Here is a 23746-nt window from a genome sequence, read left to right on the forward strand (position 1 = left end):
TGAGCAATAAACCTCAACCACCTCTTCACCGGCTCGATCTGATTGGAGCACCGAAATTACCCACTAAACCACCAGGTGCAATAATTTGGTTATATGGTTACCACTCAGTATAGTAAATGGTTTCTAAAATAGTCTAGGATTACATCTCTTGATTTTAACATTGTAGCCTATAGGCACATTGCATTATCATTAGGTGTATTAGCGATGTTTATCCATTTTGCCCTGTTACAAAAAAATACTTCATAGCTGTCTTGACAGACCTAATCCTTGTACATCATTATTCAGACCTCCCATCCCACCTTAAGATAGGAGGATGACAGTTCAATGAATTAAACATTTGTGGAAATGTAGTTCTGATAGAAAGTTGCTTGCTAGCATGGTCATGTGGGTAGAATGGAAAACGAGATTGACTAGGAGCGTAGAGGTGGAGCGATGGGGTGGAGAGGTATTTGAGAGAGGATGGTGCAGGAGATTGGGCAGCCTGATGGCAGGGGATGTATTTACCTATTTGTAGTATACAGGAATTGAGCAATGCTCGTGTTGTCCTGTCTCCATATCCACATTTATCAAGTCTACCTTTACACACATGAATGTTTTTCTCATGCACCACCTCTTTGTCTAAGTCGTTCCAAATATTTAAGTATTTACCTAATATACCTAATTGTGATATACACGGAATGTACTATGCTCTTGGGTTTCCGTCGCTGTTTCTCAATAAGTCGAATTTAGCTTTAAACTCGTTTAAGTGTTTAAACTGGACGATCTCTTTGTCCAGGCTATTCCATAAGTCTATACTTCTGTAAGGAAAGCTATATTTCTTGATATCCTTCAAGCAGCTTGACTTTTTCAATTTCATTCCGTGTCCTCTTGTTGCTCTCTTATCCCATACGAACAGATCTTCTTTGTCAATTTTATCTACTCCCACCATGGTCCTGAACACCGCAATCATGTCTCCCCTCTTTCTCCTTTCCTCTAACGAAGGCAAATCCAGTTTTTCCATCCTCTCTCTGTATGACAGGTCTGTCAGACTGGGGACCATTTTGGTTGCTGTTCTTTGTATTCTCTCAATCTTGTTTATATCTTTCTTTTTGTGTGGGGACCACACTACCGCTGCATATTCTAACCTGGGGCGGATCATGGCCACTATCAATTTTTTCATCATTTCCTCATCCATATAATGAAATGCTACTCTTATGTTAGTCAAGAGTTTATAAGTCTCTCCAACTATCTTGTTAATGTGCTTTTTCTGGTGACAAACTATCTTGGACCATCACTCCCAAATCTTTCTCTTCTTTCCTTTTTGTGATTAATTCATTACCCAAAAAATAATTCAGTGATGGTCTCCTGGTACTTTTACCCATTTCCAATATTTTACATTTCTTTACATTAAATTTCATTTCCCACGTCCAGCTCCAATTGTGTATCCTATCCAAATCCTCCTGCAGTATTTTACAATCCTCCTCAACCTCTATCTTCCTCAAGATCTTTACATCATCAGCTAACAGACTTGCATAACTGTTCACTCCATCTACCATATCATTTACGTAAATCAGGAACATTACTGGCGCCAACACTGAGCCTTGAGGGACTCCACTTGTTACTTCCCTCCATCCAGACATCTTTTCCTTTATTACTGTCCTCATTTGTCTGTCTCTCAAAAAGTCTCTCATCCATTCCAGAAGTTTCCCCTTTAGTCGTCCTATATATTCTAGTTTCCACATTAGTCTCTTATGAGGTACCTTGTCAAAGGCCTTCTCTAAGTCTAAGTACACACAATCCACCCAACCATCTCTCTCCTGTACCACATCAATCGCTCTTGAGTAAAAGCTCAACAAGTTAGAAACACATGACCTTCCACTTCTGAATCCAAACTGACATTCAGCCAAAATATTCATCTCTTCCAGATATTCTATCCATCTGTCTTTCAGGATTCTCTCACACAATTTTGCAACCATGCTGGTTAGAGACACTGGTCTATAATTCAGGGGTTCTTCCCTGTTTCCTCCCTTGTAAAATGGTACCACATTTGCCCTCTTCCATTCTTTTGGCACTTTCCCCTCTTCCAGTGAGCGTACAATTAAGCTGTGAATTTTATCCGCCAGTTGTTCTCTGCATTCCTTCAGTACCCAATTAGAAATTCCATCAGGTCCTGGGGCTTTCCTTACATCTTGAGTTTCCAGTAATTTATACACTTCCTGTACCTCCACTTTTATATCTTTCATCACCGGAACATTTCTAATCACTCCCTCCCCTTCCACAAGCTCCTTTTCGTTAGTGAAAACTGACTGGAAACGTTTGTTCATTATTTCTGCTTGCATTGCCGCATCCTTAAAGACCTCTCCTTCTACTTTCAGTTTGGTGATTCCTTCCTTTTGTTTCAGTTTGCCATTAACAAATCTATAAAACAGTTTGGGTTCATCCTTGCATTTGTCAATTATACCTTTTTCAAAATTCCTTTCTTCTTCTCTACGTATTCTTGTGTATTCATTTCTTGTTCTTTTATATTCTTCCTTTGTTCTGTCATTACCTCTCTTTCTCCAATTGTTCCACGCCTTATTTCTCTCTTTTTTTTTGCTATCATACACCTTCTATTAAACCACTCCTTTTTCCTGTTCTCTTTTCCTCTTACTCTTGGTACAAATTTTTCCACTCCCAAATTATAAAGGTCTAGAAAGATATCCCATTTCCTCTGTATCTCTCGTTTCTCTGAATTTTCTCCAATCCGCATTTTCAAAAAAGTTTCTCAATCCTGTAAAATTTGCTTTCCCAAAGTTGTATCTTCTCTGTCTATGAAGCTCGTCTCTTGGCTCGACGTTTCCTATTAACATCTGGAACTCATTGACCACGTGATCACTTTTTCCCAAAGGACAGAGATATTCCAATGATCCTATTACATCGGGTTCTTTGGTGAACAGTAAATCTAACCTTGCTGGTGTGTCCTCACCTTCGAAACCGTGTCTCTTCTTTGACCCATTGCGTCATCACATTATTCATCATTATATTTAATAACATAGTGCCCCACGAATCCTCGCCGTCTCCCGAGTACCATTCTTCCCAGTTCACCTCTTTACAATTAAAGTCACCCACCAAAATTATATTATTGCTTTTCTCAATTATTTTTTGCAAGTAGCTAGCCATATCTGACAACATCTCATGGTATTCGTCATTCTTCCATGCTCTTGTCTTTGGGGGAACATACACTACCGCCATATCTCTCTTAACATTCTCTCCAGTTTCTAATTTCATATATATCACTTCAGCCCTGCCTTCTCCCATTTCCACAGTATCTACATTTATGTTGTTCTTCTCTGCTATCATCACTCCTCCTCCCTTTTTTTCTTTTCTGTCTTTTCTCCACAGTTTGTATTTACCATCACCCAAATGAACATCAATATCTTCTCTTAATTTGGTCTCTACAAAGCACATGACATCAGGTTCATGATCTCTCGAGAAATCATTAATTTCGATCCTTGTCAATATGAAACCATCAACATTAGTATATATCACCTTCAAATTATTTTTGACATTATTAATACCCTCTTCTCTCCTACTCTTTGTCCGTACCACTTCCTCAACTTCTGATCTTTCACAGCCATCCCCCTTAGTTTCCTTCACTTCTATTTCCTTAAATACCATTTCCTTACTTTCATATCCAATACTCTCCAAAAAAAAGTATTACATTCTTCCTCTGTCCTCTTATCATTTTTTCCTTTACTTCTTCCTTTAATGATTTTAAAACTTCTCTTTCTTCTTCATTCAGATCTTTTCTTATTATAATATTTTCCATCCCCTCCTCTTTGCTTAATTTCCAGGTCACTTTAAGTATCTCATTTATTACACTTTCTGATGTAAACTTGACTCTCATTGGTCTTTTTTCCCCTTTCTTGTAAGGCCCTATCCTCCTTACTTCCTCAGTTTCTTTTACCCACTTGTCTCCTTCAGGGTCAATCTTGCCTAATATTCCTCTCACCAGGTTCGTGTCTCTCTCGAGTCTTACGAACCTAACCTTTTCTTCCTCTTCCCTGTTTCCAAATACTACCACACATCTGTTCCTTTCTACTGTTTCTCCCACAATTTTCTCTTTTTTTCTTCAGTATTTTCACTACATGTGATGTGAAGGCAGTGTATGAACATCATATCTAGGAGTATGGTGTTTGGCTGTTGATTGGAAAAGCTCTATATGGATGTGGTATTAAGTAAGCTCAGTTTGTTGTAGCTGTGCCTTGTGTAGGTGCCTGGTGGTGTAGTAGCTCAAGGTCCTTCAGCTAGATGTGGTTTGGAATGTTGGGTCTTTTTCAAGTACTCTTGTTTACTCTCCTGGTGGTCTAGTGGGTTAAGTTGCTGCAGTTGGCTGGTGTTTGGTAAGTGTATGTCTTTGTCAGCTACTGCGTATTATTAACTTCAGATGCCTGGTGGTCAGTGGGTTAATGTGCTGCAACTGAATGTGATTTGAAATGTTAGAGCTACACCTTGTGTATGATTTAGATACCAGGTGGTTTAGTGGGTCAGGGTGCTCTAACTGGACATGGTGTGGCTTTTCTCTAATATATTTTTTATTTTAGCTACTGTATTGTGTAGATACTGAGTGGCCTAGTGGGGTTAGGTGTTTCAGCTGACTGATCTATGGAATGTTAGGTCTGTTTTAGCTGCAGTATATGTAGATTCCTGGTGGACTAGTGAGTTAAGGTTCTCCATTTTTTTTTTTTTTTTAATACGTTAGGTGTTTTAGCAATATACTGAGATGCCTGGTTGTCCAGTGAGTTAAGATGCTCCAGTTGGCTGATGTTTGAATGCCTTAGGTGTGTTTTAGCTAGTGTCATAGGTTCCTGGTGGTCTAGTGGGTTAAGGTGCACCAGGTAGATGTGCTTTGGAATACTAGTTTTTTCCAGGTACAGCTTTTATGTTTCTGGTAATCTAGTGGGTTTGGGTGTCTGGTGATCCAGTGGGTTTGGGTGTCTGGTGATCCAGTGGGTTTGGGTGTCTGGTGGTCCAGTGGGTTGAGGTTCCTGGTGGCCTAGTGGGTTTTGGTGCCTGACAGTCTGGTGGGTTTGTGTGCCTGGTGCCCCAACAACTACAGCTTATTGTTTGTTTTGGGAGTGGTCCAGTTCCATTGAATGAAAACAACCCACTTAGGTTTTTTTCCTCTTTTTTTCTCTCTCTTTCTCAGTTTGCAGGTGGTGAGTTGACTTCTAACAAGATGGTTGAAGATCAGTTGAAGACAGCAGTATCAACCCAGCTGTGTGATGGAAAATGCCTTAAATTCCAAGAAGATTGGTAATGTTAACACTGCATTTCTTTTTGCTTTAACTTGGCCAAAAATTACCATCTTTTGATCTTTGATGGCCATGAGGGACAGTAAATTAAAAATAGTGATGCTGGTCACAAAGAAGTGCAGTGGAAAGGATGTAGAGCTGTAGTTGTCTTTTGATACTAAGCTGAGTGAAGTAAGCTGCGAAAGGATAAATACTGTATTGGCCAAGTTAAGGTAAAAGAACCACAGTTGTATATATAGAAAGTCCTTATTTAACTTTACTACATTTTACCGAAAAATTAGTTTGCAATCCCAGACTCCTGAGCATAAACATGGTTTGTCGGCTGAAGTTGTCTTTCACCTGTAGTCCACCATTGTCTTTTGGGAGGATAATGCAAGAATTGAGGGACGTTTTGTTTAATAGGAATGTGGAGCCACCCAGTTGTCAGTGCCACCCCATGAAGGCAACCCTCGCCTGTGACTAAAGGTTCATTGCAATAGCACGTTGATATGACTAGTAACCAAGAAGACTCGGTGCCACTTCTTGAAGGCAACCCTCTCCAATGCGTACAGATTGACATTCTTGTAGCGTGTTTTCAAACCTGATAGATCCTTATGCAATCACTTTATTTTTTTGCCCAGTTCTGTCAGATGAATAGACTGTAACTGTAAAGATTATTAAGCAGGGTACAAAATTTTCATTACCAGTTGAATGGGATAAATAATGTATATATTTAGGCCATACCTGTGACTTTATATGAGGACATCTGTATATGCACTGTATGTATTTGTGGATGTGGGAGCATCTCTTGGCCATTCAGTAAGTCACACTCTGATTTTTTCAGCATTTCTTCAGTCATGTAGATTTAGTATGTTATGGTATGGCCATGATCCCACATCCATTACTTATTTATCTGTGCTGACCATAGAACATTTTCTTTCTTCCAATAAATGATTGTTTTATTATAAATGTTTTAATATTTTATCAAGTGGAGTGTACCATTTTTCACCTTTAAGACTTTTGTGATATGAAAAAGAACTTTACTTTGACAAGGCAGTTGTAGAATTTCCAATCTGTTGGAGTTAGTAAAATGAATCTTGCTTTTTAAAATCTTACCTCAGTTGTTTTGCTGATGAATGAAGTATTTTTGCATCTCTTAATCAAAATACACAAGTGACCCAAGCGCTTCAAAAAATAAATAAATAAATACCCGGTAAATTATCAAGCTCCCAGTGAAGAAAAGAGAAAATCTTGCTCCTGGTGCAGACAAAATAATTAGAAACTCTTCATTTTGTTTAGTGGCACGTAGTGATGCAGCTTGCCAGTTTTTATTTCCTCAACTGTTGCCTATTTATCCCATTTCTGTTGCTATGTCAATGGTCACTGGTCCTCTGAACTGTGCTTGCATCCCTTCACCACTCTGGTGGGCGCATAGCACCTGTCTAGCAGCAAACGCTCATCCCTTTTCTGTGCAACTCTTTACTGCGAGAGTTAACTGTTACTCCCAGTCTCTTATGTATGTAACAGGTGATCTCTGGAACTGCCATTCTTATTTCCACCTGCCTATTACCCTCCAGTCTTTTAAATGCTATGTCCAGACATCTTGAAATTAATGAATCTTCAATTTGGGTTACGGTTTTAGTTTTTGTTGGAGGGAACAATCTTTCAGGCTTTCTAGTCTTTGGTTCCATCTTCCTTGCATTAAAAAATGTACATTTTATAATAAGTATTCTTGGGTACAAATGTTGGCCCCAAATTAGCTGGTATAGTGTTCATCTATCATGTTGGACTTAGACCAGCTGCCTGGATATGAAATGGCTGGGTAGGCCAGGAATAACGTACTGATATATATATATATATATATATATATATATATATATATATATATATATACTTTATAATTAGTTGCCTACTTGCACCAGACCATGGGTGATGACTTTAAATTTCAGCCTGTCTGAAGATGCATGTCTTGGTTTATTATTAAATGATCAAGAAATTAGTAAGGGTCGTCAGCTGTACGAGGCTGTTCGTAAGAGCATAGTCAATTTTTTTGTTTTTTCCAAGTTTTTTTAAGGGAACAAAGTCTTAAAGGTGTGAAATGTTACTTCATAACTTGTGGCCATATTTATAATCACTGGAGTGAAGGTGTCCTTTTTTAAGGAAGATGTTATTGTTAGATGTGTTATGCTGGCATCCCACATCTTAGCCTAGTCAGAAATAGGTCATTCTGTTGAGCCTAGTCAGAAATAGGTCATTCTGTTGTCTTTTGCTTCAAAAATTAGAACTGGGAGACAGAGGATGAGATTGGAGGGATGGAGTGAAGAGGTACGTGAGAGGGTGGTGTTTGGGAGGGGGTGGGGATGCGAGAGATTAACTTGGAATGTATGTGAGTGAGGTGGAGACTGAGGAGGAAATGGAGTTGATAAGTCTATGAGGGAGGGGGTTTAAGTTGGGGGGATGAAGAGTGTAAGGAGAATGAGGTGGAGGGAGAGAGAGAGGGATGGAGAGTGTATGAGAATGAGGTGGCAGGAGAGACCAAGGGATGGATAGTGTATGAGGTGAAGGGAGAGACTAGAGGTGGAGAGCGTATGAGAATGAGGTGCTGGGAGAGAGCAGGGGTTGGAGAGTGTATGAGAATGTGGTGGAGGGAGAATCCAAGGGATGGAATAGAGATGTATGAGAGAGGGGGCTGTAAGCTAGGGGGAAGGGCAGTGAAAAGGTAGGGGATAGGGCAGAATGGAGGTTGTTTGTGGCCATCCCTTACAGGATTAAAGTGTCTGGCCATAGATAGTCCACACCTTCACATTCTGTTGCAGTAATATGGCCATGAGTTATATATTTAGGGAGGTTTATTTGTTTGCTATGATTATACTCTGAACTTTAACTTGGGCCAAAATTTAAATCTTTCCAGCCTGAATCACGAGATGTAACAGTAGATTCTTAAAACATGATTCTAGTCACAGTGAAAGACAGCTGGAAGAGTGAAAAATTGGGCTAAGTGAGGAGTATAAAATTGTTTATTGGTATGTGAATTTAATGATGGGATATTTAACATGCATCATAACAAGTGCATGTTTGTATTATTTAACCCCTTCAGTACTGTCCCAGATGATTTGAAGGTTTATTCTTGCTGCTGCCAGAGTATTTTATTCAGCTTAGGAAGGATTTCTCGCACCATCCCTGTCCTTCTCTCCTGGCTCTGGCCTACCCTGCACCCTTTGCTATACTCAGCCATCTCCTGCCTTACCCTTCCAGTATTAAAAGTAACCCTCCCCCCCCCTTTGCTTAGACCCAGCTATGCCACCCCCTTAAGCTGCATAAAATCATGTGGAGTCAGGAGGAACAAAACATCCTTGTACTGAAAGGGTTAATTTGTTCTACACATTCTTTTGATATATGCCATATTGACCAGTATTCTTGCACTGCCCATTTTTTAAGTGATGCTAATAATTGATGCTGAAACTGTGGCATATGTCAGATGAAGTAAGGTCTGATTTTTGTGTACGAAAATATTTTGTGTTGATGTTTAACATGCATTAATGCAAACACACACTGCATGGTTGCACAGTGTGTTTAGCAATGCATGTTAACAAAGCCCTTCTCATCCTTTGTTGATTGCCATGTTTACTTGTATAGCTCTGCTGGGCAGAGCGATAAAAGTCATGGCATATACAAAGTGATGAGCAGGGCACGGTTTTGGAAGCATCTTGGGGAAGGGCGCAGAACCTATCTCGATTAATGGGCCATGGAAATACGGACTGGCAACTTTCACACCTTGGGTTACCAGTCCGTATTTCTTTGGCCCATTTATTGAGAGTATTTTTTCAACTCACCACTCTTGTGTACATATACTGTGGAAATAAAACCAATGTTTTGTTACAGTGTCTTTACTATATACCTTTCTTGTACATATATATTTTTGGTACATAAATATTTTTTTTTACATATATTTAAATGTGGACTTACAAAATATCAGAAAAAGAGAAATACCAATAGATATATGAATAGTACTAAGGAGATACTATTCATATGTCTATTGGTGGCCTTCTTTTTCTGATATTTTCAAAGTCCACATTTAAATATATGTACAAAAAATATACAAAAGCCGATGGTTGAATGACAGAAAAATTTTTGAACTTTCATAAAATTTGCACTGAGAAAATACCTTAGAACATAGAACACATGACAAAGCAAAGTATGAACAGCAAAACATAGCAGCGATGACAGAGCAAGGCAAGAATGGCAGGACAGAGCAATGCAAGAATAGCAGAACATAGTAGAGATGGCAGGGCAGGACACAACAAGGCAAGAACAGCAGGACATAGCACAGATGACAGGGCAGGACAGAGCAAGGCAAGAATAGGACAGGGATGGCAGGGCAGAGTAAGGGTGCATGGGAGGGTATGACTGAGTATAGCAAGGATGCAAAACAGGGATGGCAGGTCAGGCAAGACATGAGATGGCAGGTCAGGCAAGACATGAGATGGCAGGTCAGGCAAGACATGAGATGGCAGGACAGGCAAGACATGAGATGGCATGACAGGAGAGGGGTGAAGGACAGTTGGCAGGACAGGACAGGGATAACAGGGCATAAATGTATTGCAAGGGTGCAAGGGAGGCTATGGCTATGTTGCAAGGGTGCAGGGGAGGACATGACAATGATGGTAAGGCAGCCATGCTGAGGTGAAAGGATGGCAAGGCAAGGCAGGGCAGGGCAAAGTTGAGGGAATGGAACAAGGCAGTGTAGAGCAGGGGAGGGCATAAGACTGGGAAGGGAAAAGGGAAGGACGGGAAAGATTACAGAGCAGGGTGGTGATGGTAGGGCTCATTGCAGAGCAGTGGTGGTGGTGGTGGTGGTAGGGGTGGTAAGGTGAGGGGGAAGGAAGAAGAGATAAAACGGATGGGGAACAAAGAGAAGAACAAGAAGATGAAGAGGTTCAAGTGGATGGAGGAAGGAAGCCTAATACAATAAATAGCTATCAAAATATGAAATGTTAAAACACACAGAAAACAACACACATGTTTTCCTTTGTAGTATAATGCCAACGAGAGGTATCATCAGTTTAAGCTTCAGAAATTGCTTGTTAGAGTATAATAACAGCAACAATAATAATAATAATAATAAAAACTCTATATGACACCCCTATCAGTAATTCCCCATTTAAGATACTTTCACTAAGCACAGTTTTTCTATTAATCTGTCAGTCAAAATAAACTTTTCACATAATATACTTTTCATACATATCCTAATACTTTGTTCCTGTCTTGCATTATGATCCTTAAATGCTTGAGAAAAAGTCCCTTTTGCTGGGAGCTAACCCTTACTTCAAGCAATGTTTAGCTATCAGCAATTTATGGGAATATATATCAATTATTAATTGAGGAAATACTTTTTGCTGGCATTATATACACAAACGAAACTCACAGTTTATATACATTCAGTTTGTAATTATGAGGAAAATGTGCCTTTATACCTCAGATAAATGTTTAAATATATTTCAATCCTATGCATATATATGTGGACGTGCTGCAATAATCTTGATATTCAGCATGCATGATGGGCCTGTAGATGCAGTTTGGAATTTTCATACTGTTTGTATCATTTATGAAGGCTCCAAGATGCATGTGTCAGCCTTTTTTTTTTTTTTTTTTTTTTTTTTTTTTTTTTTTTTTAAATGCGAGGAAGAAGGAACCAAAGGCCATGAGCCCACAGTAACAGTTCCCTCCAAGAGAAAAACAAAATACAATAGAGAGCCAAATTCAAGATCTGATCATTTTGAGATGCCTGGACACACTGCGTTTGAAAGACTGGAGATCATAGGCAGCAGGAAATACAGATAGAGGGAGACAGTTTCAGAGCTGACCTGTTGCATAAATGAAAGACTGGGAGTAACGGTTAACTCTTGCATTAGAGAGTTGGACAGAAAAGGGATGAGAGTTTGCTGCCAGACGGATGCTACGCGCCCGTCGTAGAGGTGGAGGAATGCAAGCAGACAGTTCAGAGGAGCAGTGACCATTGAAATAGCGATGGAAAAGAGATAAAGATGCAACAGTGCGGCGAAGAGACAGAGGTTGAAGGGAGTCAGTAAGAGGAGGAGAGTTAATGAGACGAAAAGCCTTTGACTCCACCCTATTGAGAAGAGCTGTATGTGGGGAGCCTCCCCACACATGAGAGTTGTACTCCACACAGGGGTGGATAAAACCCCTGTATAGAGTCAATAATTGTGCAGGGGTAAAGAAAGAGCGGAGTCGGCTTAGCACACCCAATCTCTTGGAAGCAGATTTTACAAGAGATGTAATATGATCTTTCCAAGATAAGTCCCGAGTAAATGAAATCCCAAGCATGTTCAAGGATGATGCAGGATTAAGCTGAATATTATTAAACATTAATGGGTATACCTGTGGAAGATTTTGTTGGGTTGATAGGTGTAAGAACTGAGTCTTAGATGCATTAAAGACAACCATATCATTTTTACCCCAGTTAGAGATACGAGCCAAGTCAGACATTAGGTGTGCCATAGCCTCATCCCTTGTTTCTTGCAGTAACTGTTGAGATGGGCGTTGCGGGAACCGAATGGAAAGGTGAAGGGTGGAGTCATCAGCGTATGAGTGGATAGGGTTAGATATACAGCTTAGAAGATCATTGACGAATAAAAGGAAGAGAGTTGGTGATAGGCCTTGGTCACCTAATGGCCTACTTTCTACACTGTTTGTTCTCTGGCAGCCTCCCTATTCAATTCATTATCCCTGGAGTTACACTCTATAACCTCATCCCAGTCTTTCTTGGTCTGCCTCTCGCAATGCCACTCCCAGTAATCACACTTCTCACCTTCTGCACCAAACTGTTATAAGAATGTGGTGCTGGGAGACACCTTCATGTGGTGGCATTAATATAACCAAGCCAAGTCTAATGAAAAAGGTCAGATAATCATTTAATGACCATTTAAGTCCCTGGATTCCTGAGTCTACCTCACATATTTTTCTCTAAATACACACTTCACAATAATCTACTCCATGACTTTCCCCATTCCACACCATCACCAGTGCAATAACAGCTGCTGTTCACAATGCAATAGATCCCTCATGGCGAAACACACAGACACACAGGACAGCCAAAGGACCTTCAATCAAGAAAAACATGAACACATAAACATCGTAAACAACCACTACACTCCAAGACCTTCACACAGACTTGCGAGGCTGCCTCCTCCCCACAGCCTCACTATGCATCTCTTCCCACTAAGTTCATTTTTATCTGACAGAACTGGAACAATCCCACGAAACTTACTGAACCTTAGTTACGAGACTGGAGTCTTGTTGGTTACTAGTGAAACTGATCCTCCAGTCTGACTTTATTTTGTCAAAAGCAAATAAATGCACTATGGCCATTGAAATCACCAAGGAAGTTATACTAGGCCTGTCACCTAACCATTGCCCCAAATTAATTAAAAAGCAACTTCCATCGAAATGAAATGTGAATGGAACAGCATTAGTGTTTCATTTTGCCCTGTTTGTTTAATTATTATTTTTTCTACAAGTATTTAATCTTGCACATACTCATTACCTAGCCACAACAGCCACTCAAAACCTACAACACTACATGAAGTGTTTCAACAACATCCCTCTTCCTCCTCTACCGTACACTACACTTCCCTCTTCCTCCTCTACCCTACACTACACTTCCCTCTTCTCTACCCTACACTACACTTCCCTCTTCCCAACACACTTCCCTCATCCTCCCCTACCCAACACTACACTTCCCTCTTCTTCCTTTACCTAACACAACACCTCACACAATTTTTTCCCCCACCTAAATGACCTCCATCCTAAAGGTACTGTGTTGTGAAAAGCATATTATTTCACAGCACAGGTCACCGGCCCCAACCATCCGCCAGTGACTGTGGCTGTCATCTATTTTTTTTTTACCTTTATTTATAAACTTTTTTTTACGTGGGGCTGGTGGAGGATTAGTGCCCCTCCCTGTAAAACAATTAACTCTAAGCCCTTGGCCACCCCGTTTGGGATACATGGCGTCTGGCAATGAATGAAAAAAAAAAACATCATACTGCAGAGTAGCTAAAACAAGTATCTGTGCATACTACATGAAAATGATTTATTTATTTATTTATTTTTGCAAGGAGGACGGAACTCAAGGTCAGAAGCCAGCATGATTGTTCCCTCCAAGAAAAAAATAAAAACAAAACAGTGAGCCAAATTCAAGATCCATTCAGTTAGAGATGCCTGGACACACTGCATTTAAGACTGGAGATTTAAGGTGGTAATTTCTGGGGCATCAGGTTTGTAATATTGTAAACAGCTTTGTGATATTATTCACAATAATATATTTTAAGATGACAAACTTGTGAAAGCCCGATGTTCCATTTCAGTAGTGGTTTATATCTTCCAATAAATAGTAACTACTCTCTCTTAACAGTATAGTTGTGTGTGCATGTGAATGTGTGTGCAATTTCTTCTTGTACTGATAAGCATCTGATATGTCATCCTAAATAAGTGTAAATACTGTCAAATGTGATACTGCCACAAGCGAGCCATGGCAGAGCTCATGATCTGCTGTGGGATGTTTTGTGAATCAGGTTTCCGAATAACAAACTTGGTCCTTTGATTCAATTATTATGTGTCAGTCAGTCTCAATGCAATTTGTATGCACTAAATTCAGGGCTATGCTTTTCCATTCTGCCATTTTTTATTACTCTTCTTTCCTTTTCAGGTGGCTTTTCATTGAGTGACAAGCCTACTGGTTTCTCATAAGCCAGGAAACCATTCATAATGCTGGGTGGTGGCCACATAACCAACCCTATGTGCCAACAAGTGGTTTGGCGGAGGATTAGTGCCCCTCTCTGTATAATAACCAGCTCAAAAACAAACAACCACCCCTTATGGGATTATGCCATCTGGCTATAGATCGACTATATAATCCAAACATTAGTTGTGTAACAACTGTCTCCCTATACTGAGAGACAGTAATCAAATATGACATTGTTCTTATATGGCAATACTAAACAGAGGTAGGTGAGATAATGCATATCAACCCTCCTCAGATATCACTCATTACATTTAGAATTTTGGAACCCTCCTGAAAAGATACTTGTTTAAGCTATTATGTACAGTAACTACCTTGCAACTACACCCATTCAAAACCTACACTAGTATTTAAAAAACATCTATTCTCATCCTACATCCAGCACTATATTTCTGTCTATCTATTGCCAGACGCCTCAATCCCGTTTGGGGTGGCCACAAACAAATCGCCTCCAAGTTGCCCTGTCCCCCGCCATTTCACTGCCCTGCTCCCAACTCACACCCCGCTCTCTCATATACCTCTCCACCCCATCCCTCCATCTCATCCTCAGTCTCCCCCTTCCTCTTCCTCCCCCCCAAAACGACCCCCATTCCCAAGGAACTGTGCCGTGAAAGGCATTTGGAATTTCACAGTACAGGTCATTGGCTCCGACCAGCTGCACAACCGGTATGTGCATTCCACCAATGGCTGTGGTTGTTACCCACTTTTTTTTTTTTATTAAACTTTGTTTCTATTATTTCAGACTGTACACAACCACTACCTAGATATACATGACCACTACAACCATCCAAAAATCTCTATCCCAACAGAGCCTTCAAAAACCATCGCCAGACACCCACCCTTCAGAAACAACTCTACCCAGAAAAACACAATTACACTTATACTCCCTCTCTGTCTCTCTAACTTCGTCTAAAAATGACATATGCTATCTCATGAATGCTGAGTTATAAGAATACAGTACATAAACACTAAATATGATGTTTGTCATGAAGAAAAGCTATAGAAAGAATGTAAGTCTGTAATACTTAGTCTCTGCCAGTGAGAAATGTTAAAAAAGGCTGCAAAAACATGAAAATTTGTGTCAAGTTAGAGTCAAATGAGTATAACCAGAGTCCAACACAGCCATCACCTTTCTCTGCTTCAGTACCAACATCTAATACAACTTACAGACAATACACTATGCCCACACTGTAATGCCTCCTCACACTCACCACATGTACCACAGTGTAATGCCTCTTCCAACACCACACCACACTCACTACATGTATCACACTCACACCACACTACCACAACACACTCACCACACATATCACACTATCGTACCACATTACCACAATACACTCACCACATGTACCACAGTGTAATCCCATCACACATATCACACTATCGTACCACACTACCACAATACACTCACCACATGTACCACAGTGTAATGGCTCCTCCCACACACACACCACACTCACCACAATACCACACCAGACAATCCTTCAACATATACCTTTGGGGCTGAGTTGCAACCACCACCATCAACCAATTTCCATCTATTCTATGCAGGGTGTGGGAGAGGAGGATGCTGATGGTGCCAAACACACTCTTGATATCAACGGGGACCCACATACAAAGCCACAATTTATTACTGTGTAGCAAATATTCTTCAAAGTTGCATAATTCTGATCTAATAGGCTTATCATCTGCTCACAAAGGAATGAAATATAAGAATTGATTTTTGTGCATTAAGGGAAGGTCGGGGAGAGACTGTCAGTACAGGTGATGGGAGGGTCAAAGGACTGTAATGATTTTTGGCACTATGGCACCAGTCTCCCTCTCTCTCTCAATTTATCTCTCTCTCTCTCTCTCTCTCTCTCTCTCTCTCCAGAATCACAAACTACCACAACCTCCCTTGACAGACACCAACACCATCACAAACACCAAAAAATTCCACAAACCAAGAAAAAGCAACGAGTAGGAGAATCATCACCAGCATCTGCAGTGAACAGCCATGGGAATCCTAGTCTTCCTCTTAAGCATCATAATCACTCTTAAAATATATACACAACCGCCTGTGCTATTACAAACCTTTGCTTTACAAAGTATGTTCTGTGTAAAATATGTTCTGCCCAATACTGCTTACTACATAAAACACTCTGCTTAACATTAATGCAGATTTCTGAGCTATCTTGAATCAACAGACCTTAGCAGGGGACATGACAGGCAAATTGGTTCTTCCACGAGCTTAAAAATATGTATAGCAAATATTAAACATTAAAAAGGAATTTCTAGTAGAAGCTTAAAAATATATATGGCAAATATTAAACCTGAAAAAGGAATTTCTACTAGAAGCTTAAAAATATATATGGCAAATATTAAACATGAAAAAGGAATTTCTACTACATATGTGACTTGAATCTCACACAGTGTCAGTATATGTCAGGCCAGTGGGGAGGCACAAGATCAATTCACAATTTAACACAGCTGAAGATGATAAGACCAAAGTACATTTCCCCCACAATTATATATAAGAATAAACATGTACAAATAATGGACATACAGTCACGTCACATGAAATAAAACATGTAAAAACACAACTAGTCAGTTTGTTTTCAACTGACAGAACCAGGCCACTTTTATAACTTCAATACTAAAGGTTGAGCTGAGCCTCCTAGGTTACTAGTCAAATTAACTCTCAAGTCTGAGTGCACTTGGCCGTAATCCATGCTATGGAGGTTATAAATTATTGTCAGGTGAAAGCAAACTGACTACAGGAACAAAAAGGCACCAAAAAACATACCCACATCACTATATAAATAAACATACAGTCAGCCACAGGAGAAAAATAAAAGAACAAAAAACATAAACCGTATTAACAACAAATGTTCAAATCTATGAAGGAAAAATGAACCTCAATAATCTCTGACATAAATGAAAGGAATCAACTGCGGATATTTAATAAGGGGAATCAACGCAGAATGATTGATATTCTTGGATATAAATGAAGGGACACAACTCAAGATGCTAATTAATCTTTGACATAAATGAACCCTGAATAAGGATGCTTGAACATTTTAATTTCTCGGTGCTATTCGGGGCAGTAATTCTTTTTTTTTTTTCAATGCAGAGAAGGAGCAACTGAAGGCTGGAAGGAAAAATAACCAAAAGAGAGCCATTTTCATGTTTCGTTTCGTTTTTAAAGGCTCCAACATGCTTGCATGTGTCGGCCTTGGTCACCTAATGGCGGCTCTCCATGCTGCACGATCCATTGCAGCCTCCCTGTTCAGTCCCTTAACCCTAAGGTCACACTTAATGACCTCGTCCCATGTCTTTCTCGGTCTACCCCTCACAACCCCACCCCCAATATTAACACTTCTCACCTTCCTCACCCAACTATCATCCCCCATCCTCTCCATATGTCCAAACCACCTCAATCTACCTCTCCTCATCACAACACCAATACAGTCCAGTCCCATCCTACCTCTCAACTCTTCCATTGTAAACCCAGCCCCTCCAGGCCTTGGACGCAGGGACGCACTGCACATCCACCTAATCATTGTCATTTCTGTACGTCTGAGCCGGCGAATGTCTTCCTCCTTCACTGCCCAGGTCTCACTGCCATACAGCATTACACTCCTAACACACGCTGCATACAAAGACCCCTTAGCACGTAGGGAGAGCCCCCTCGATGTCAGGAGAGACAAGAGCTCCCTGAACTTCTTCCAACCACTTCTCACCCTAGCCACAGAGCTAGCTCCAGCCCCACCTCCAGCACACAACATGTCTCCTAAATAACAAAACTCTTCCACACACTCAAGAGATTCACCAGCAAGTTCAATTCTTTCACGTCTGACGATCTCCACCTGCTCACCCCGGCATGCCGTACACATAAAATCAGCATTATCTCGCAGTCTACCTCTGATACCACTACATCTCTTATGCACCCATTTATCACACACACCGCACAAGATGGAATTACTTCCCACGCCCTTGTGGCAAACTGCACATGGCCACTCTCCCTCGTCTTTGACAGTACCGCCACCAACCCTAGATATCATCACTTTTGTTTTATCTGCATTTACCCTTAAACCCTTTTGCCCCATACCATCTCTCCACTTCCTAAACCTTTCCTCCGCCTCCCTTTCATTCTCTGCAATCAACACCAAATCATCAGCATACAACAACTCCCATGGGAGTCCGTTTCTAAAGTCACGTGAAAGGGCTTCAAGTACCATGATAAACAACATGGGACTCAAGACTGACCCCTGATGCACACCAACATTCACGGAAAACTCATCACTCAAATCTCCATTCACTCTCACCTGGGTGTGAGCACCCACATACATGGCCATAACCACCCTAACCAGCCACTCCTCCAAGCCAAGCTTTCTCATTGCCCACTTCACCACCTCTCTAGGGACTCTGTCAAAGGCCTTTTCCAAATCAACAAAAACAAAATAAAGATCCCTTCTCCTACCAATATATTTTTCCTGAAGCTGTCGAACAATGAATATGGCATCAGTGGTCCCCCTACCTGGCATAAACCCAAACTGCATCTCATCAATATTCACTCTTTCTCTAATCATACCTTCTAAAACTCTCTCCATTACCTTCATTATCTGATCTAAAAGCTTTATACCTCTATAATTCCCTCTTTCCAGGGCATCACCCTTCCCTTTATACACATTTACAATTACACTCTTCAGCCAATCATCTGGGACAACGCACTCATAAATCATGATTTGTTAATATTTAGATTCTTGCACACACTGCGTTTAAAAGACTGGTCATGCAGAGGGATATAAAGATTGAGGAAGACAATTTCATAGCTGACCTGCTGCCACTTAAAATCAACCAAACAAGGACTAGAGGTAATTTTTTTTTTTTTTCAGCATAGTTTTTCCTGTGGTAGACTGTGCAGTACATCACTAAGACATGGCAATAATAAAAATGCAAAAATAACATATATCAATAAAAGATAATAGGCTTAAAAATATAACATAACCCATATTAATACTTCAGGTAGGATAACATAGGCAAAACACCTATTTATGGTTTGGTAAAAAAGTATTAAGGCTTAACAGAAGTCCTTTTATTTGCCACATTTATTTATGATCTTTTGGGCTGACACTACATGCTGTTGCTGTGGTGGTCCCTGGCTCATTTTAACTACATCCAAGAATCACAGTCAGTGATAGAGAAACTAAGTACTGAAATTAATGAAAGAAAAAAGGCAGTATGAGCTTTTGGATAAGCTCCAAAATTATTCTTACAACACAGATCATCCTTTAATAATCTTTTTCAGACATGTGTGTGCATCTTTCAGCAGTCTACTTTGGAAAATAACATGCATATATCCTTAGCAAAATTTCTCACCTCATTTGGCAACATTTCATTCAAGAAGCTAGATGATCAGCACACACAGATAAGCTACACAAACAACTGGCACTGTTTTACTTAGTCAGGGAGAAAATTTTATATTGGTAAAAACGATGAAATTGACACTATATCGGTTCAGAGAAGTGGTTTGGTTACAGCACTGCTACACAGGAATACAGGACCACAGCAACAGCAGCCCACAGTTTACTGAACCATAATACAGGGCTGCCCATATATATTTTGTGCTGTCGGCCAGTCTGCTGGTATGGGGGATGCAGATATTTTAATGATTTTCAGAAATAGCTATTCAACTGGGGATTAAATTACCATCTTCCCTTTGTAAATGCTAGTTGAACTAATACTGTAATATTGTGCTAGTCATGAAGAAATGCTATGGAAAGGATGTTGGGCCACAGTGCCATCTTATTCTGCCAATGAGGTATGGAAAATGAATCTGCATATGGACAAAAATGTGTGTAATGCCTCTGTGTCTTGTTTTTGTGTCATGTCTCTGTACATCATGTCTCCTTGTGTCATGTTTTTGTGTCATGTCTCTGTGGTTGTTCAATTTGTCTAAAAGATAATAAGCAGGGAAGTGAATATAATGGAGTGTGTAATGAGAGGGGGTAAGGTGTGGAAACTTCCTGAACCGTTGCTTGCTGATGATACTGTATTGTTAAGTGAGAATGAATGTATACTGCAAGGCTTGATGAATGAGTATGGGGGTGTATGTAGGAAATGGATACAAAAGGTGAATGGAGATATGAGTAAAGTTGTGGTCTCTCAAGGAAATGAAGTCAAAGGATACACAATGAGACTAGATGGTGAGGAAATGGAAAATGAGAGTATATCCAAGTATTTAAGTAGAGTGATGAGTAAGGATGGAAGGAAGTGCTTGAAAGGATACAGCAGTGTAGAAATGTTGCTGGATAACTGAAAGCTGTGGTAAGGAATAGGAATGTAAGCATGGAAGTGAAGCTTGGATCCTGTTGGAAGGACACAAGTCAAGAGTGAGAGCAGGAGAAATGAAGTGAGGAGTGTGCGGAGTTTTACTGACAGACAGACAGACAAATTAGGAAATAAAGAAGCACTGCAGTTCTGTTAGGAAATACTCTGAGAGAGTTTGGCCATGTAGAGAGGATGGAGAATGAAAGACTGACTAGAAGAGTGTATGTGAAAGAGGTGGAGGAGGACAGGAGGAGGGGATGACCAAGGCTCAGATGGAAGGATAGACAGATATATGAGGGAACAGGGTATGAGTTGGAGGGAGGGCAGTCAAATGGCAGATGACAGTGCAACATGGAGTTCATTAATTTGTGGCCACCCCTTATGGGATTAAGATGTCTGCCAATAGATTGATAAAAGTCAGAGGAGGGTAAAAATTCCTGCTTACTAAAATGAGTGAACTTCATGCAATTGCTGGAAGCAAATGAAAAAGGAGATAAAAATAATGCACACAATGGATGTGAACAAGCAATCACTATAAAGTAAGAATGGGTTATGAGAAACAAAAAATGATGCAGGGTAGAGATGGTAATGCTGACTGAGCCAATCACATCAATCATCATCATTATAATCATCAAAATCATTATACTCATCATTGCAATCATATTCATCATCATCCTAACCTCTTCTTCCCACTTAAGGATGGGGTAGGGTATACTGTAATTCAAAAAGCAAGGACAAAACACATGGAATCAGGCATGTTATATTTGGACCACCCTGTATTCTGAGTATCTGTGGCACATAACCAGGACTTACTGCATCTGTTTATGATGTACAGGCATGTGCAAAAGTATGCCAACAATACTCTGCCAGTACTAACATGTGTATCATATTTATCACTCTTCCTCATATGACAAGCTAAGTAACATTTATACTCTTTTTTACTGATGTTTGGAACAGACATCTTTACATGGTAATGAGCTGATATTGAATCTGTCAGGTTATACTAATAGCCTTCAGTTCCTTTACAATCCCCCTAATGGAGGATGGTGGACTACGAAAGAATGGTAACAAACTACATCTTCCATTGCTACAGCCAGCAAAGAAGTGTCTACATACTTTTGCTCATGCTCAGGACAGGAGTCTTATAGCCTGTGGCAGCATATGGCTGGCCCGTTGTCTCTAACCTAAATCGTTTTACTCAAATCTGGCAAAGATATCTTCTTTCAAAGCTGACAGCAGGATGTAATGAAGTTGGTTGCTTGATATGGCTACTAATCAACATGGAAATCTCGCATCTACACTGAGTGACAAGCCAAGTGGCTTCTTGCTACCCAGGATATAATATTCTACACTTGGTGGTAACATGTAACTAGACAGACACATGGTGGTGTAAGGAGTTAAGGCATTCCAGCTCGATGTGGCCCCATAAAGTATTACAACAGTCAGTAGCCAGTCCCAGGTCTTTTGCAAAAAAGGGAAAAAAATTGTCGAATGAATGGGTGGCTGTGAATGCGTGGTCCACCATCTCATAGATGTGAACAAAGTGTGCAACGTCTGGCTTGCGATATCCACATTAAGGGCGGATGCTCAATCACCGAAGTATTGCGTGGGTTGTTAAAAATAAAGGAACAAAAGAACCGTGATAGCAACCTCCTCATAAAGCATGCTGCCCCCTTACTGTACGGGCACAATGTGGTTATTGCAAGCAGGGGCTGCGTGCATGTTTACTTATATAATCATCCACCTGTGCGTCACTCATCCTTCCAATATATGCAATGAGGACCCCTTCTCTTTATCAAAAATTAGAACTCCAAAGCCCAACACACACCGATGTTGGAAACGATATATATCATGGCACACAATGGTGGGTTGTGTGAGCTGTGAAAAAGATTTACCCACCCCCCCACTCATTCCCCAATCCCTGAAAACCCCACTAGCAGCAAAGGGACCTGGGGCCACGCTACATGACAATAAAATAGCAACTAATTCAACAAGAAATTTTAAAAGTTTATTTTTACAATGCACTTTTCATTCGTTTAAGCCAAGGAAAACTTTAACCTCCTCAGTCTGATTTAGAGCGTATTTTTTAAATGCATACTGAGCGTTCTAACTTCCAGCATTAAACTTCAATAACTTATTTATTGCTCTGCTGCCTTATGTCATCAATGGTAATCATTCCTACACCACACTAGTTACTAACCTTCTTCAAACTTTTAGCACTATTTTAAAAGTATGTCCACTTTCTGTTTTGATGTTAAAAATACTGTAATTGCTTTTCCCGCCGCACACGCCTTGATGGAATGATAAGATTAATTACAGACATGGGGGTATCGGTAGGGCCAAGGTTTGTACGCCGACAGTGCAGGATTGACTGCCATGGATGACCGAAATGGAAAACACAACAGCTACCTCACAAAGCTCAGGGAATATTCTCAAACACAGATAATCTATCTATCTATCTATCTATTGCCAGATGCCTCAATCCCGTTTGGGGTGGCCACAAACAAATCGCCTCCAAGTCGCCCTGTCCCCCGCCATTTCACTCCCCTGCTCCCAACTCACACCCCCCTCTCTCATATACCTCTCCACCCCATCCCTCCATCTCATCCTCTCGGCCTCCCCCTCCCTCTTCCCCCCTCCACCTCACTCACATACACTCTCTTCGTCAGTCTCTCACCCTCCATCCTCTCCACATGGCCAAACCACCTCAGTGTGTTCCTCATAACGCTTCCTATCACATCCACATCCACACAGATAATGCTGCTGGGAAATTTCAGTAAAAAAGTATATTGCTAAGTGGACGTTTTTTGGAAAATTGATCATCAGAGTTGGAAGCTTACAATATATACTGGTACAATATGCTAACCCAGTATGCTTATCCAGTATGCTAATCTGATGTGTTTGTATTGAAATAACTGGGCAAACCATAGGCTATAAAAATCTATCCACTGCACATCTAGTAATACACCTTAACAATAAATAACAGAAATAGTAATAAGAGTAATAATAATAATAATCAGTCAATAATGTGCATAATTCACTGGGGTGTCTTTTAGGTGGCACAAGAGGCTTGCTAAGAAATTATGTTAGGAAATCACCACAGCCACAAAGAAGACATGCCACTTTCATTGAACTAACACCAGACATTGTTCAACTGAGAGAAATACTGTACTGGCAGTTAAAGGCATCAAAAATAACATGGGGAACCTTTCTGTCTATCACAAAATTCTAGCAATATATCTATCTAGCTAACACTTATCTTGCAGTCTACCTGATGTGTATCTGTAATGTTTTTCTATCTATCTATCAGTGTACTGTACTTGTCTCTACTATTCAAGTGTACCTGCATAATGTTTAT

The sequence above is a fragment of the Coenobita brevimanus genome, chromosome 30 (assembly GCF_032717465.1).
Source record: "Coenobita brevimanus isolate Jiangsu-jjx chromosome 30, ASM3271746v2, whole genome shotgun sequence".
Taxonomy (NCBI): domain Eukaryota; kingdom Metazoa; phylum Arthropoda; class Malacostraca; order Decapoda; family Coenobitidae; genus Coenobita; species Coenobita brevimanus.